This window comes from Rattus norvegicus, chromosome 18 (assembly GCF_036323735.1).
Source record: "Rattus norvegicus strain BN/NHsdMcwi chromosome 18, GRCr8, whole genome shotgun sequence".
NCBI classification, from domain to species: domain Eukaryota; kingdom Metazoa; phylum Chordata; class Mammalia; order Rodentia; family Muridae; genus Rattus; species Rattus norvegicus.
Window position 1 is genome coordinate 42,415,083 of NC_086036.1, and position 14,364 is coordinate 42,429,446.

The 14,364-nt window shown below is 42.7% G+C and overlaps 2 long non-coding RNA genes and 1 other non-coding gene across 8 annotated transcripts in view; 2 read left to right on the forward strand and 1 right to left on the reverse strand.

Moving 5' to 3' along the window:
* Window positions 1-9,964: 9,964 nt before the first annotated feature.
* Window positions 9,965-10,103, forward strand: LOC120098371 (small nucleolar RNA SNORA48). Its single transcript, XR_005496559.1, has one exon. It is a non-coding gene; the product is annotated as a small nucleolar RNA SNORA48 (small nucleolar RNA).
* Window positions 10,104-12,175: 2,072 nt separating this feature from the next.
* On the reverse strand, window positions 12,176-14,290 carry LOC120098215 (uncharacterized). Of its 3 annotated transcripts, none has more exons than XR_005496321.2 (3): window positions 13,709-14,290; window positions 12,527-12,623; window positions 12,176-12,261 (listed from the first exon to the last, which is right to left on the reverse strand). It is a non-coding gene; the product is annotated as an uncharacterized LOC120098215 (long non-coding RNA). The 3 variants fall into 3 exon arrangements; XR_005496320.2 differs by lacking the exon at window positions 13,709-14,290 and adding an exon at window positions 12,738-12,861; XR_010059710.1 differs by lacking the exon at window positions 13,709-14,290 and having other exon boundaries at window positions 12,527-12,663.
* The window catches only part of LOC108348786 (uncharacterized), a 46,806-nt gene continuing 44,795 nt past the window's right edge, over window positions 12,354-14,364 (forward strand). For 2 of the 4 annotated variants that reach the window (XR_010059705.1, XR_010059702.1), the window contains exon 1: window positions 12,842-12,963. This is a non-coding gene — a long non-coding RNA (uncharacterized LOC108348786). Of the gene's footprint in view, window positions 12,653-12,827; window positions 12,964-14,364 lie in introns of those variants that run through there. The other 2 variants (XR_010059703.1, XR_010059704.1) reach the window with 2 other exon arrangements.

Genomic DNA, 14,364 nt, shown 5'->3' on the forward strand with positions numbered 1-14,364 from the left:
TGCTGGGAAAACACAACTGTCTCCTTGAAGTCGTTCACCACCTCTGGCTCTTACAATTTTTCTGACCGTGCTGCATAGATTCCCGAGCATTTGGGTGAGGGGTATGGTATAGACCTCCCATTTAGGGCTGAGAATTCTGGTCTCTTATTCTCAGTACATTGACCACTAAGGGTTGTATGTTAAGTGCCATTTCCTGAAAGAAGCTCGTCTGATGAGAGTTGAAAGATGCACTGATTATGTGCATATAAGTAAGTCATTAGGAGCCCATGTAACACTATGTCTATTTAGCAATTCATACATACATGCATACATACATACATATTAAATTCGTGTATTTGTATGGACACTTGTGTGCATGTGCACATGCTTATGTACCTGGCTGTATATATGTGTACCATATGCATGCAGGTACCTGAAGAAGCCATAGGATTCTCTAGAAGAATGGGTCCTGGGCCCTCTGCAAGAACAGCATGAGCTCTTAGTCACTAAACCATCTCTACAGCCCTCTATCTTTATTTTTTGGAAAAAGGTCACCGAATCTGAAGTGCATACATTGAGCTACCCTGGGTGAGCAATATGTTACAGGGGTCTGCCTGTCTTCATCACCCACCCCAAAGTTCTGGGGTCACAAGAGCATCTTTCCACATCTGACTTTTTACGTGGGTTCTTGAGATCTAGATTTCCATTCTCATGCTTGCAAATTAGGTACTTTACCAGCTGAAATGCCTCCCCAACTCTCCATATATATTTTTTAATTTTATGCATGAGTGTTTTGTGTGCATATATTTATGTGCACCATGTGCATATGCCTGGTGCCTGTTGTGACCAGGGAAGAATGTGGGATCCCCTGGAACCCGAGTTACAGATGGTTGATAGTCATGATGTAGGTACTGAGAATTGAACCTGAATCTTCTTGCCAGAGCATCAAATGCTCTTAACTGCTGAGTTATATCTCCAGCCCTCCTTATTTTTAAATAAGTGGATACTCTCATCCAGTAGCTACAATTGAAAAACTTTTGATTATGCACAGAATAAATTAGAATGTTTAGTGTAGAATTGTGGTTGTAATAAAGAATGCAAAAACTTAACAGGGACTAAATAAACTGTAATATTTTTATAATGAAACTGAATACAGGTATAAAACCAGTGAAGATTCAAGTGCTAACATGAAAAATCTTCCAATATATTGTTAAGTGAAAAAAGTTACAGAATGATGAATGTATTATGACTGTATAATTAGGGCGACCTATGTAAATGTCGGCCAATCGAACTGCATGGGGTTTGGTGGGAGGAACCAGAACAAACAGAGTGATTGACGCCCATCCCTGCTGATTTCTTCTGCCTTTGCTACATTATTTCTGTCTCCCTATCATTCCACTTTCTTCCTGTAATCTCCGCGTTGTAGGAGTTAAAGATGGAAGCCAAACCTATGTCCTGTGAACTGTTTGTGTTTCCTCTCATTAACAACCAGTTGAACTCAGTTGATAAACAACACCTCCAATCCAGACTGCTAATTACAGTGTCAAGATAAATGGATCCATCATGGTCTGCACTCTGGCTTGCAGGATCCCGTTGATGAATAATTAATCGAGCAGCAATATGATGTGTTAGATGGAAATCTGCCTGCTCTGGCTACCTCGAACACTTGAAGATAAACCACAGTTTGGCAAAGCTAAAATAAATAAATATTTGAATAGCAAATATTTTAAAGTACAGGTTAAATAATAAGCTATAGTGTCTTTGCTAAGGAAAACACTGTGTGTTATCCTGTGTGTTATTATTAGAGCATGCAGATTCTGAAATGGAAACATGCCAGAATCCAGGAGGTGATTGCTTTTGTATCCAAGGTGCAGTGATCAAGGAAGGGAGGTAGAGCAGGACTGGTCAGCTGTTTTCTGGTGTCTATTCCTCTTTTATTTGGAAACTGCCCAGTTTTTCCTCTGGTATAGTAGGATTTAAATATTTGGGCTATCTGTGATCATAGTTCAGTGATTGGGGGGCAAAATCTCGGTGGGTAGGGTAGACATGGCTGGCCATGCTGAAAGGCAATGTAACTCTGGTTCTTTGTGGACCTAATCTTTGCAGCACAAGGCAGTAAAAGCAAAGGAGAATTGACTATAGGAAGAGGGTGTTTTTTAGCTAGGCATGAGGTTTGCAGATAATTCAGGGGATCTAGCTAAATTTAAATTCCTTATCAACAATGGATACTTTAAAATGTAATTATATAGTAGATATTTCACAGGCAAACATATTAAAAGTTATTCATTGCTTGTCCAAAATTCAATTTCAGATTTAATTGGGTGTCTCGTCTCCCTGCTCCCTTTCTTTTAATGTTGAGTATCAATCCCAAGGTTTTGGGTAAGTGAGGAAAATACTTTACCACCAAACTTCATCCTTAGCCTGAACCTTCGCATTTTTTATTTATTTAAAATCTATCAATTAAGCTAGGTATAGTGCCCCACACCTCTAAGCCCAGCACTCAGGAGGCAAAGGCAGGTAGATCTCAATGAGTTCGAGGGCAGCCTGGTCTACAGAGTGAGTCACAGAACAGCTAGAGCTACCCATATACAGAGAACTATCTCAAACCAAAGAACCCAAGACATATGTTGTATAAGAACATGTGCAGAAATATTTAACTTGAAAATGCTATATGAATTTAAAAATGGATTGTTCTCTGTGTTTCTTGATGTTACTAACTCTAAAATAATAAATTATGACCAATATTTTGAAATCAAAGTGTTGATATTGTATCAAATTAAGGACTTTTTTTAAAATTTGGGTGTCCTGTAATGAAACAGATTGTCTCAAACTAATGTCTGCATGTCAGCAAAAGTGCTTTATCGACTCTTAGAATTGCTAAGAGCTGGAGAGACTGTTTAACCAAGCAGGGAAACACATGGTGAGATTCTCCTCAGGCACTTCTCTCTTTTCAGCTACTTTCAGGATGAGACTAGCATTACATTCATGACGTTACCACCGAATTTGTGGGATAGCACACCAGTGGGACTTCCTGTTTTCATCATAGTACATAGTACATCAATGTATTGGGATGATTCCCTGCCCTTGCATGACGGGAAGGTTTCCTTGTCAGTCTGGAGAAAGCAAAAGAATAGCACAGATATTAAGGTTCATTTATGTAAATTAACAAACTGTAAAGCTAAGTACCTGTAGCTAAAAGCTAGCCTTTATGTTGATTTAGGGCTTAAGCCACTCCAATGTGTAATTAGTTTAGGGAAGGGGACCAGTTAATATAGAGAAGTGAGGAAGAAGTCCATGTATCTTATGCCTTCAAGGATGGACACAGAAAGCAATTGCATCAAAACACAGGAGCACCATGGAGGAACTCCCTGGAATAAGGAAGATACTTCCGATTTCTTTCAGTTGAATGGTAAAGTAAATGTGAATGCTAAGAAAAGCCTTTACCTTAAGAGTAAATGTTTTAAAAATATTTATTTTGAGGCACATCCCTGGGAATTGTGGGCATTCTACCCACCTTAAAGTTCACGTTTAAAAAGCCCATCTGCTGCCAGGCAGCGGAGGGTCATGCCTTTAATCCCAGTACTTGGAAGGCAGACACAGGTGGATTTTTGTTTTTGAAGCCAGCCTGGTCTTCAGAGCTCCAGGATAGTCAGAGAGAGAGAGAGAGAGAGAGAGAGAGAGAGAGAGAGAGAGAGAGAGAGAGAGATCTTCGTATAGACCTATAGCCATGGCTAATCTGTACTTGCTAGTATCTATGACCTAAATGAGGGGAAGAATTAATTACCTGAGGAATGACCCATTACCCACAATTGAATTCTGATGCAATTCTAGGCCTTTGGCCAGCCCTGAGTATTGAATAATTAGAAGAAATCCAGCCTTGGTCTTCTCCTTTGATACCATCTTAAACTATACAAAATGAATAATTTATGGGCCAACAGAGCCAAGTATCAGTGTAATAGTTTGAATAAGAAGGACCCCCATCAGCTCATATATTAGAATCTTAGGTCTCCAGTTGGTAGAAGTGTTTAGGTAGGGTTAATAGGTGTGGCCTTGCTGGAGGAGTGTGTATTGAGAGTGGACTTTGTGATTTTTTTTTTTAAATCCCACATTGTTCCCAGTTAGTTTTCTCTTTGCTTCCCACTTAGTAGCTCTCAGCTACTGCTCCGGGGATATGCCTGTCTGCCTGCTGACATGCTCTCTGCCAATGGGTCATGGACGCCCCTTGTGAAGGCTGTAAGTCCCAATGACATCTTTCTTTTATAAGTTGCTGTGGTCATGGTGTCTCTTCGCAGGACTAGAAAAAAAATGATTGAGGTAATCAGTAATTTTATGTAGCTCAACAAATGCTTCTTGATATTCCTTTCTTTGTTGTTTAAAATTTCTGTGAGATGTCCTTTTAGCAATAATTGAAAGATACCTTTTGGGAAGGTATAATGGTGTATGCCTATAATCCCAACACTTGGGAGGTGGAGGCTGGAGGGTCAGGATCATTCTTAAGTACGTAGCTAGCTCAAGGCCAGCCTGGGCTACATGATACACAGTCTTGAAAAAACCAAGAGACACCTTTTAATTCATTAACTCTAACCGTGTGAGAGTGGGGAGACTTAGCCTATACTCCTGATGTTTTCTTCCTAGAGAATTCAACTCCTAAATTCAGACATTTTGGCCTTCCTTCATCTTCTCTAAGAAGGGAAGTGTGTGAAATTACCTATTTGATGAGCCTTCCTTTTGTCTTAGGGCTTGTCCCCTGCAGTGGTCTCTTCTGTTCCCCCAGAGGCAATCCCTATAACTCATTGCTCAGAGTCTATGCAGAAAGACAGGTTCCCTATTACAGTTTGTTGACAGATGGGCTTTTGTTCTGAGCAACATCTCAGAAGCTCCATTAGAGTGCAATTTCCCCTCTGCTCTCAGGCCCTGCTCAGCACTGCCAGAATTTCACATGCTAATTACACTCAAAGGTTGCCTACCTTGAATCTTTTAGTAGAAGATGGCTACCATATTGATATGAAGCAGCTCAGATTTTACACTTAGGATATTTGGATAATTTGATAGCTGATTTTCTCCCATGTGAGGATGTGATAGCCCCTATTTGTTCCCATGATTATTTTCCTTTAGGCTATATACTTGCTGTGGGGATGGAATTAACATAATACTTTTGTGTGCTTGAACTATTTCCTGTTTGATAATAAAATGGAGTCTGCTTCCTCAAAAGCACTTCGGAGTTTGTTTTTTAAAACGATGTAGGACAAATGCACAGAAAAGCCATTAAAAGTATCATCAGTGCCCAACCAGGGGTGAGCATCTGCAGCACTTCAGCCCCCTTGCACCTGCTCCCAGTCGCTGTTCCCTGCTCATACCTGCTTCCCTGATCTTCCACCACACATGAGTTCTGCAACTTCATGTGAGTGCAATCACTTTAGCGTCTGCTTTTGGTGTCTGGCTTCTCATGGCAAGGACTACTGTTCTTTCTTAACCCTGTAAATAGTGCTTGCTGTGCACTCTAAAACAATTATTGGGAAGGAAACGAGGCAGGCAGAGCAGGAGGAAGGAAGGGTGGGTGAGGCAATAAGGGGGAGAGGTTCTCATTGTCTTTATCTATTTTCAAGGTGATTTAGCCCATAAAAGTTTGGGGGGGAGCTATAAACAAGCCATCGGTGGCTATTGTAAGGATTTTAGCTAGAGAAAAAATAGAGAGACCTTGCTGAGCCACCTTGCATGCTTGTGCTATGGGAGCTGTCTACATGGAGTTTTCCCTTGTGAGCCTGAAGCAGGCTCCAGGGGATTGGCTAAGCCAGCTTTTATGGTCCTGCTTTGAGCATCATTGCCTTGGCGTTATGGTTTTACACTACAGTTATCAGCCCATGATCTAAACAAATATCTGCTGGTTCTTCTTTCTTCTCAGGTTTTCAATGTGGCCCATGGATAACGGATGGAAAGATAGCGTCTCAGTTCTCTTATTAATAAGCGAGTCCATGTTTGTCATAGTCATTTGTATATGATGGAAACAGGCTTAGACTAAGCCTCCCCACTGCCTCCCTAGGAACTGTCCCTCTTACTTGGACACATGCTGACCATCCTCTTCCAGGGTCTGGTAATTTTCATCACTTCCCATCCATCATTCATAAAGCATGAGGAAGTGAGGTCACGTTTTAAAACTACTGAGTAAGGAAGATAGAGTCCAAATCTAGCTGTTGAAGTCCCAATCTGATATTGTTCATTCTACTTCGTTTTATGGGTGAAACACAGCGATCACTTACTCTTTAAATCTTCAGTTGAAGAGATAGCCATCACATAACTCTTCCAGGGCCTTCTCCTCTCCCTCTTCCTCCCCACCTCATCCCTCTCTCTTTGTGGAGAGAGGGACAGTATTCATCGTGGGATTTGTTATACTTTTCACTCATTATATTCCACATACTTATAAAAATATTACTATCATGAAGCTTAATAAAAACTATTTGAACATACCATAAGTGTTATTGCAGGTAGAAATTTTGCTCGTGGAACAGATTGGTCCCTGCTGGTTACCTTAGAAGAATATAGCCTTTATTTGTATTAAATTCCTGTATTTCCTTCTAATACATAAAAGAAAGTACAAACATATTTTCTATAAACTCCCCTATAACATAAAGGCAATCTACAATACATTTCTATCAAAATCTCTCTCTCTCTCTCTCTCTCTCTCTCTCTCTCTCTCTCTCTCTCCTCTCTCCCTCTCTTCTCTCTCTCTCCCCAGCCCCCTCTCTCTTCCTCTCCTCCCCCCCCTCTCCTTTTAGCATCCCATGAAGTTCCGGGACTCTTCCCCCATCAGGACTGAGATTTTCTTTCTTTTATACAGCCACATAGAATTCTTCTACAGTAGATGATCTGCTATTGTTTATTGCATATGTTCCTGTTTGATGGATTTCTGGATCGCTTCCTCTTTTGCAAACAAACGACTTTACACACATGTCACTTGTGGATGAGCAAGTGTTGCAATAAGATATACAACTGGAAATAAAGTTTCCGAGACTAGGAGTGATTTAGATTATGTGGCTGTGCTGTCCTTAAAGAGGCTACACCAATATATCCAACTCTATAGGTAGCCTCCATCTTCCTCTTTATGAGTGTTGATCAGATTCTCTGACAGGAGACGGCACACCAGGAGAAGGTCCAACCCTCTCTAGCTATCACTCTGTCTTTTGCTTCCTTTACTTTTTCACTAACCCCAACTCAACTTTTCTTTGAGCTTTCGCTGACATCTTTGAGTGTGGGTTTTCACTTCTAGACCCTACTGTTTGTATTTATAATTAAGGACTGTAAAGTTTAAACCTGTAGGCTCAAGAGAAATGTCAGCTAATAGTACGATACTGTGCTGAGAAAGTGCCTTGGAGGTTAAAAAAGGAAAAGGCTGTTAGATCTCTAACGCATCTATATAAGTTGACCTGTATTTCACAGATGCATGGGCTGTTGACTTCACAACATTTATCCATTCAGAAATGATTTATTCAGTACCTACCCTGTGTCAGACAGTACCCCAGGGATTTATGACAGCTCTGTGAACGAAACAGAGAAAGCTTCTTTTTCTTGTGAGACGAGAGACTAAATAGTAACTATTACAAACAAAAAATTGGTATGTTAGGGTTTCACTGGAACAGGTCCAATGGAATAAAATATATATAAATCAATAGACTTGTGGATGGAGAGCTAGGAATGCTGGGGGTCAGTGACTCCTGCAGGATTTAGGTTCAAGCTGGGCTCTCTGAGAAGGTATCTAGGCATTCTTTTTTTAGAGATTTGAAAGAGATAAGCCATTCAATGCTTGCACCTTGTCACAAAGGGATTAGTCATGGCAACGCTTTTATTGCAGGTCCTTGCCTAGAATGTTGGTAGTAAAGCAGAAGGCCAGTGAAGGAGGAGTATAAAAGGTGAGGTCAGAAGCTTACCCAGGAGTCAAATCATGTAATGACTGGTTGGCCACCTTAGAACATAGACTTTGCCTCTGGGTGAGGTAAGGAGGCATTGCAGGACTTAAACAGAAGGGAGACACGATACGTCTGACATTTTGATTCATACTGTTTGTTGCACTGTTAAAAGCAGACAGTGGGGAGAGTGGAGAATGAAGGGAGCCCAGCCAGGAAGCAATTTCATTATGGCAAAGGATGGTGGGGACTTGTGACACTGGAAAGAACTGGCTACAGTCTGGATATGGAAAATCTTCATATAACAAACAGGGCGGCAACAGAAGAGACCGAGACTGACCCTGATATTTTGGCATCAGAAACTTAAAAAATGATGTCACCAACATTTGAGATGGAAAAAAAAAAACCCAGAAAGAACAGACTAAATGCTTTGAATATTGAGCATGCAAAGGAATCAGTGTCTTGCTAGATAAGCAGAGTAGAGCAATTTGAGTCTGAGGATCGAAGAACATTCTAGTGGAGATAGACTTCGGGGGCTGTCTAATATGGATGGTATTTAAAGCTAAGGTAGGGGAAACCTTACAAAGGTGGGGGAGTAGATGGAGAAGAGATTCGAGGCCTGTCTCTGGGGCACTGCCACACTAGGAAGCACAGGAGAGGATGAGGAGTGAGGGAAGGATCCAGAAGCACCAGGAAGGTGTCGGGACCGTTCTTGGTGTTCTGGAAAGAAAGTGTTTGGATGAGAAGGGTGCTAACCACATCAAAGTTTGCTAATGGGCTTAGGGATGGGGAAACAGAACTTAAAATTAGATTCAGTACTGAGATGGCTCAAGGCAACTTTGATTAAAAACAGTTTTGGGGTGGTAAGAGGGTTCAGTGATTAAAATTGCTTGCTGCTCTTGCAAAGGACATATGTCCTATCCAGAGCCCCCCACATCAGGCAGCTCAGAACAATATGACTCCAGGTACAAGGGTTCTGATGCTCTCTAGACCCAATGGGTGAGTACCTGGGTACTCATGTATAAGTAAAATAAACAAAAACGAACAAGCAAAATAAATAAACAAAACCCCCTGAGGTAATTATTGGTGGTGTAGCTAAGGGGAACCTTTTCCAGGTTAAGAAACCGTATGAAAAAGACCCAACAATAAAATAAGCATTAAAAAATCTCATTGTCCTTACTTGTTTGTAAGCATCTTCTGTTTTTATTTGGAGACGGTTTGCTGTTTTGTTTTTAGAGAAAACAAATGGGCATGTGGGAGAAATATGGCCCAAAGAAGTGTTTTTTAAGGTGGATACGTAACCATATGTCGCTGTGCTGATGGAACTGGGGTAGAGATGGACAGGTTACTGGAGCACCACAGTGAGCATCGGGGGAGACTTGTGTAATTGCAGAGTGATCGCATTAGGTGGGGTGTGACAGTTGGAAGATGAGGAAGGGTCTATGTTTAACCCAGGTTCGAGTCCCAGCACCCAGGCTGCAGCTTAGTCATATTGTTCTGAGCTGCCTATAACCCCATATTCAGGGGATTCAGAGCAGCGGCATGCACATGTTTCTCTTATATAATGTGCGCAGGCAGAACACCTAGACACATAAGATAAAATAAATAAATCTTAAAAGAAATTACAGGTCTTAAGAAGAGACCTGTTAATGTATTTGGGGATTTTTCTCTGGGGGGTCATTAGCCAGACAGCTGGTGACCATAAAAATGGAGTGCTGGGTCCTTTTAACCTTTAAAATAAATGATTCAGGGCTTGAGAGATGGCTCAGCGGTTAAGAGCACTGACTGCTCTTCCAGAGGTCCTGAGTTCAATTCCCAGCAACCACATGGTGGTTCACAACCATCTGTAATGGGATCCGATGCTCTCTCTGGTGTGTCTGAAAACAACTATAGTGTACTCATATACATAAAATAAATACATCTTTAGAAAAAAATAAATAAATTCAAATATTTGCGGAGGTAAAACACTTTCCATCCTTTTTTCTTTTTTGACCTGCTTTTCCCTTTCCATTTTTCCTGCCTCCTTCCTCCTGTGAAAACAACTTGAGAATAACTCTTTTTTATTTCTTTTAATGAATTTATTCCCCCTCCCCGGCAATGGGCAAAGAGACACCTTGTGGTGTTGTTCTTCTATCAGTCAGGGGCAGAGGAGATTACAGTCCTTTGTTCGTCTTAGCTTGATGCCTGACTTGGTGACCAACACCATCTTATGCCTAGGATACATAAAAATCAAATGAAATCCCGGCAGTACAACACAGGAGGGAAAGACAGACAGAGACCCACAGACTGCCAGGCCAACGACATACCTGTCCTCCAGCGCATGGCACAGGCAGGCCATAGAAACCCTCTTGTCACCACACCATGCAGCATGGATGGAGGATGTCACCCAAGGGCCAGCCAGCCTCGAGGCCAGCCTGCAGCAGGAACCACCACAATTTGCAAGTATGTAGTGGTCAGATGGGGGAGAAAGGGAAGTGTAGCAGCTTGAAGATTATGAAGACTTATGGAACTAGAAACTCGAGGGTAGAGAGGGGTAGCCTTTTATGAGTGGTCAGCCCTGCCACCTGGGGCCATGGTGAGGTCCCAGCCCCAACTGCCACTGAGGCCCATGTCTGAGTCCTTGGCTACGTAGCAGCGGCAGGAGTCAGTGTTGATGTCCTGGGCTCCTATTACCACTAGAGAACATGGGGATGTCCCTGGTCCAAGCATCTGTCAGGGACCACATGGATGTCCAGAGGCTGTGCATAACAGGCCCCATGCCCCACTAGATGCATCGGGAAAGCTGACGCCATCTCTCACTAGGGACAGCAATCCAGGAGAGCAGACCCTGTGCCTTGCCCAGGTAGCACAGTGGAGATGGTCCTGGCAGAGGGGCTGTGGGTGAACCAGCCCCAAGAGCATGGGTCTGGGAGAGCTGCCCCCGCTGCTTGTTTGCCATGGGGTGGCATGGGCACAGAGGTGATACCTTCCCCTGCCCCTCCCCCCCTCCAGCAGTAAGGACAGCTTCCCACAGGGTCCTGAGTTCAGGAGAGCAGGCCCTGCACCTCACCACAGATAGGTGTCATGGGTGGGTGCAGAGAGGGATGGTGATGCTTTCCCTTTTCCGAGCCCCTTACTACCTGCAACTGTCAGGAGAACTGGCCCTGAAGTCATAAGAGCAGGTGAGCTGGCCCTGCCCCCTCACTGGCTGTAGTAACCAGGAATGATGGCCTTGCACCTCACCTGGGCAATATAAAGGAGCTGGCCCTGATGGCCAAGGCAAAAGTGAGCCAGCCCCTCACAGACTGCAGCACTTGGGAGAATGGGTCTCAAACCTTGACTGGGCAGCACAGTGGAGCTGATTCTGAAGGTATGGGTGTGGATGAGCCAGCCCTGAGGGCTGGAGAGTAGGGGAGCTGACCCTGCCTCCCGACGACCATGGGACAATGGGTAGCCTAGCCCAACAGTACTGGAGAGCTCTCCCTGGTGGTGTGGGTAAGGAAGAACTGACACACTCAGCTACCACCCAGGCCCAGATCCAGGGCTCTGAATCGGGCCACCCCAAAATCATTTATGAACAATTGAGTTTGTGAAAGGGCTAGTCCCTCTGATCCAAAGTTGTAGGAGCTCCATGACACAGAACAGCAGCAGGAAAAGCAGGAGGAGTCCTGGTGATGATCTAATATTTATGGTCTTATAGAAGCCAGAGATCTCGAACCAGACCAATGACTAATTGCAATGAACATTTGCAACTTAAGATATGTGGACAAAGGGGTGAGTATGCTGTGGGACACGCTGTGACATACTCCACCTTCCATGAGGAGATGTTTCCTATGCTTTATATTTGTTTTGTTGTTGATGTTGTTGTTTGTTTGCTTGTGTGTTTCTTTTCCTTTTCTTTCTTTCTTTCTTTCTTTCTTTCTTTCTTTCTTTCTTTCTTTCTCTCTTTCTTTCTTTCTTTCTCTCTTTCTTTCTTTCTTCTTTTTTTTTTCCTGTGGAAGGGAGAGCTACAAGATTATATATGAGGGGACAGAGAGATGAGTAAGCCTGGGCCTGTGATGTGAAACTCACAAAGAAGAAAAATAAAGTTAAAGAATATTTTTGTATGTGTGAGTATTTTGCCTACATGTATGTCTATGCACTGCAGGCATGCTTGGTGCAAGAAAAGGCCAGAGAGGGGCTTTGAGACTGGAGTTATAGATGTGAGCTGTCATGTATGCTGGGAATTAAGCCTTGGTCCTCTGGAAGAGCAGTCTGTACTCTTGACTACTGGGCCATCTCTCCAGCCTGAGACTAACCCTTGACATAGGCTAATCATACCTGAAACTGGTTTAAAATAATCCACATTTCTTCAATATTTGTGTGTTCTCAAAGTGTTGCAGGCTCTGTTACACGCTGTGGAAAACTGGTGGGGAAAAGAAAGAGAGACAAAAGGGGGGTTGGGGGGGCAACTGACAGTTCTTAGGGGAATGACTAACCATGTCCATGATAATGATACTTGGGATAGTGAAATTTGGGAAACATTGCTTTAAAGACTGAGCTTTATGTGAGCTTAAAGAAGCAACAGCTGCATTGACATCTGGGAAGGTGTGACCTAGTATATTATTTCAAGGATGGCTACCACTCTCTCATACCCTACATTTTTTCTGTGGGGACACATAGGTACCCACCGGGAGTTGCTGTTGATGACTTCTCCTCTTGAATCCGAGTGGACCTGAGACTCACTTGTAACCAGCACAATGCTCTGTGGAACTATTGCTGCATAACCTTGAGGAAGTCAGAGAAAAGAAACTCAGGTTTGGGATAGCCTTGATCTACCATGTGATGAATTTGATTCCCCTGGTATGGCCATGTTATCCTGAGGATGCCCCAGCCACACACAGAAGCTACTGTGGACGCTTGGTTCAGCCATCTTAGCTGCTAGTCGGCATCAACAATGGATGGAAGAATTCAAATGACATGATGGCCATTCCCAGCTGCCGAGCCACCCAGTCCATAGGTCTTCTTTGCACATGGAGTGAATTCACAGAGCAGAGAGAAGGCAGTGTCCACAGAGCCCATTAGCATGGCCCGAATGCTTTCTACTGCTGAGACCCTGAGTAACCAGGTAACAATAGTTAAAGAGGAAACATTAAAACTAAGGTAATATTTAGATACACACTAAATGAGGTAGGGAATTTTTGTTTGTATTTGGATAGGAAAATCTGAATGTTTCATGAGATCATCTAGAAATGCCGTAAAACACCTCTAGAGCTCTATCTGCTTGTAGAACACTTATGAAGATTTTGGAATGCAGCTCTTTCTTGTTACTCAATTCTGTGATGTCATAGCACCAACCAACCAACTCCCTTTCAAAGAACCTACCTTTGGAAGAGTGATCTTCTCACAAAGTTGACTGCATCATTTTATTAACAGACCACCCAGGCTTGAGAGATGGCTCAGTGTTTAAGAGCACAGACTACTCTTCTAGAGGTCCTGAGTTCAATTTCCAACAACCACATGGTGGCTCACAACCATCTGTAATGAACTCTGATGCCCTCTTATGGTGTGTCTGAAGACAGCAACAATGTACTTATATATAATAAATAAATATTTTTAAAAAAAGACCACTGATAAATACCTTGTAAAACCAATAGTATCAATAAGTATCTTACACCATTTATAAAAGCTTTTTATGTCTTCTGATTGTATGGTGCAGACTATAGTTCATATAGCTTACTTTAAAATGCATTTTTGTTGATATAACATGCATGCTTTCAATTATCTTGTAAAATGTTACAGGCAGTTCAACAATGACTCTCTGCACTTATATAAATATAGAGAAAGACTGAGAACATGAGAATTGTTCAGACCATAACAATAGATGCTCCAGTAGTCCCATTCTGGTGCTGCTGGCCAAGAAGATTTAGTCCACATTGGAGGGCTGAAGAATCTGGGTCAGCAAAGAATGGCAGTAACAGTGACATCAGAGTAGATGCACTCATCAGCAAAGAACAAAAGCAGGCAGACAAAAGCAGCCTTGCTTCCTCCCTGTTCCCAGGCTCCTTTATATTTGGGGTACTGCTAAAAAGTGCTGCCTATTTCATGGGAAGCTATCCCCTTTCAGTTAATTCATGCAGGAAAGCTCCTTGCATTGCTGCTTGTATCATGAAGGGTCTCATACTAGCCAACTCAGTACCTGAGATGATGACTAAATGTCACTGAAAGGGATTTCAGTAAGAATGAACAAGAGTTCACAGGACTGAAAGAAAGAATGAAAGGCCTGCCAGGGTTGAGGGCCTGGGCTGTTCCAGGGATGCAGGAGGCACTGGACATCTTTCAAGCTGTCCCCAGGAAGGCAATAAGCTCAAACTTTTCCTAGACCACAGCATTCTACTCGCTGATCACTAAGACCGAGGTGATGGGCTCTTCTTTAAGTTCCCTTCAGGCCTGTGTTGAGTAAAAAGTTTTCCAAAGCAAAATCCATAGCCATTGTTATCAGAAGGGAAGTGAGAGTTAGGAAACATGA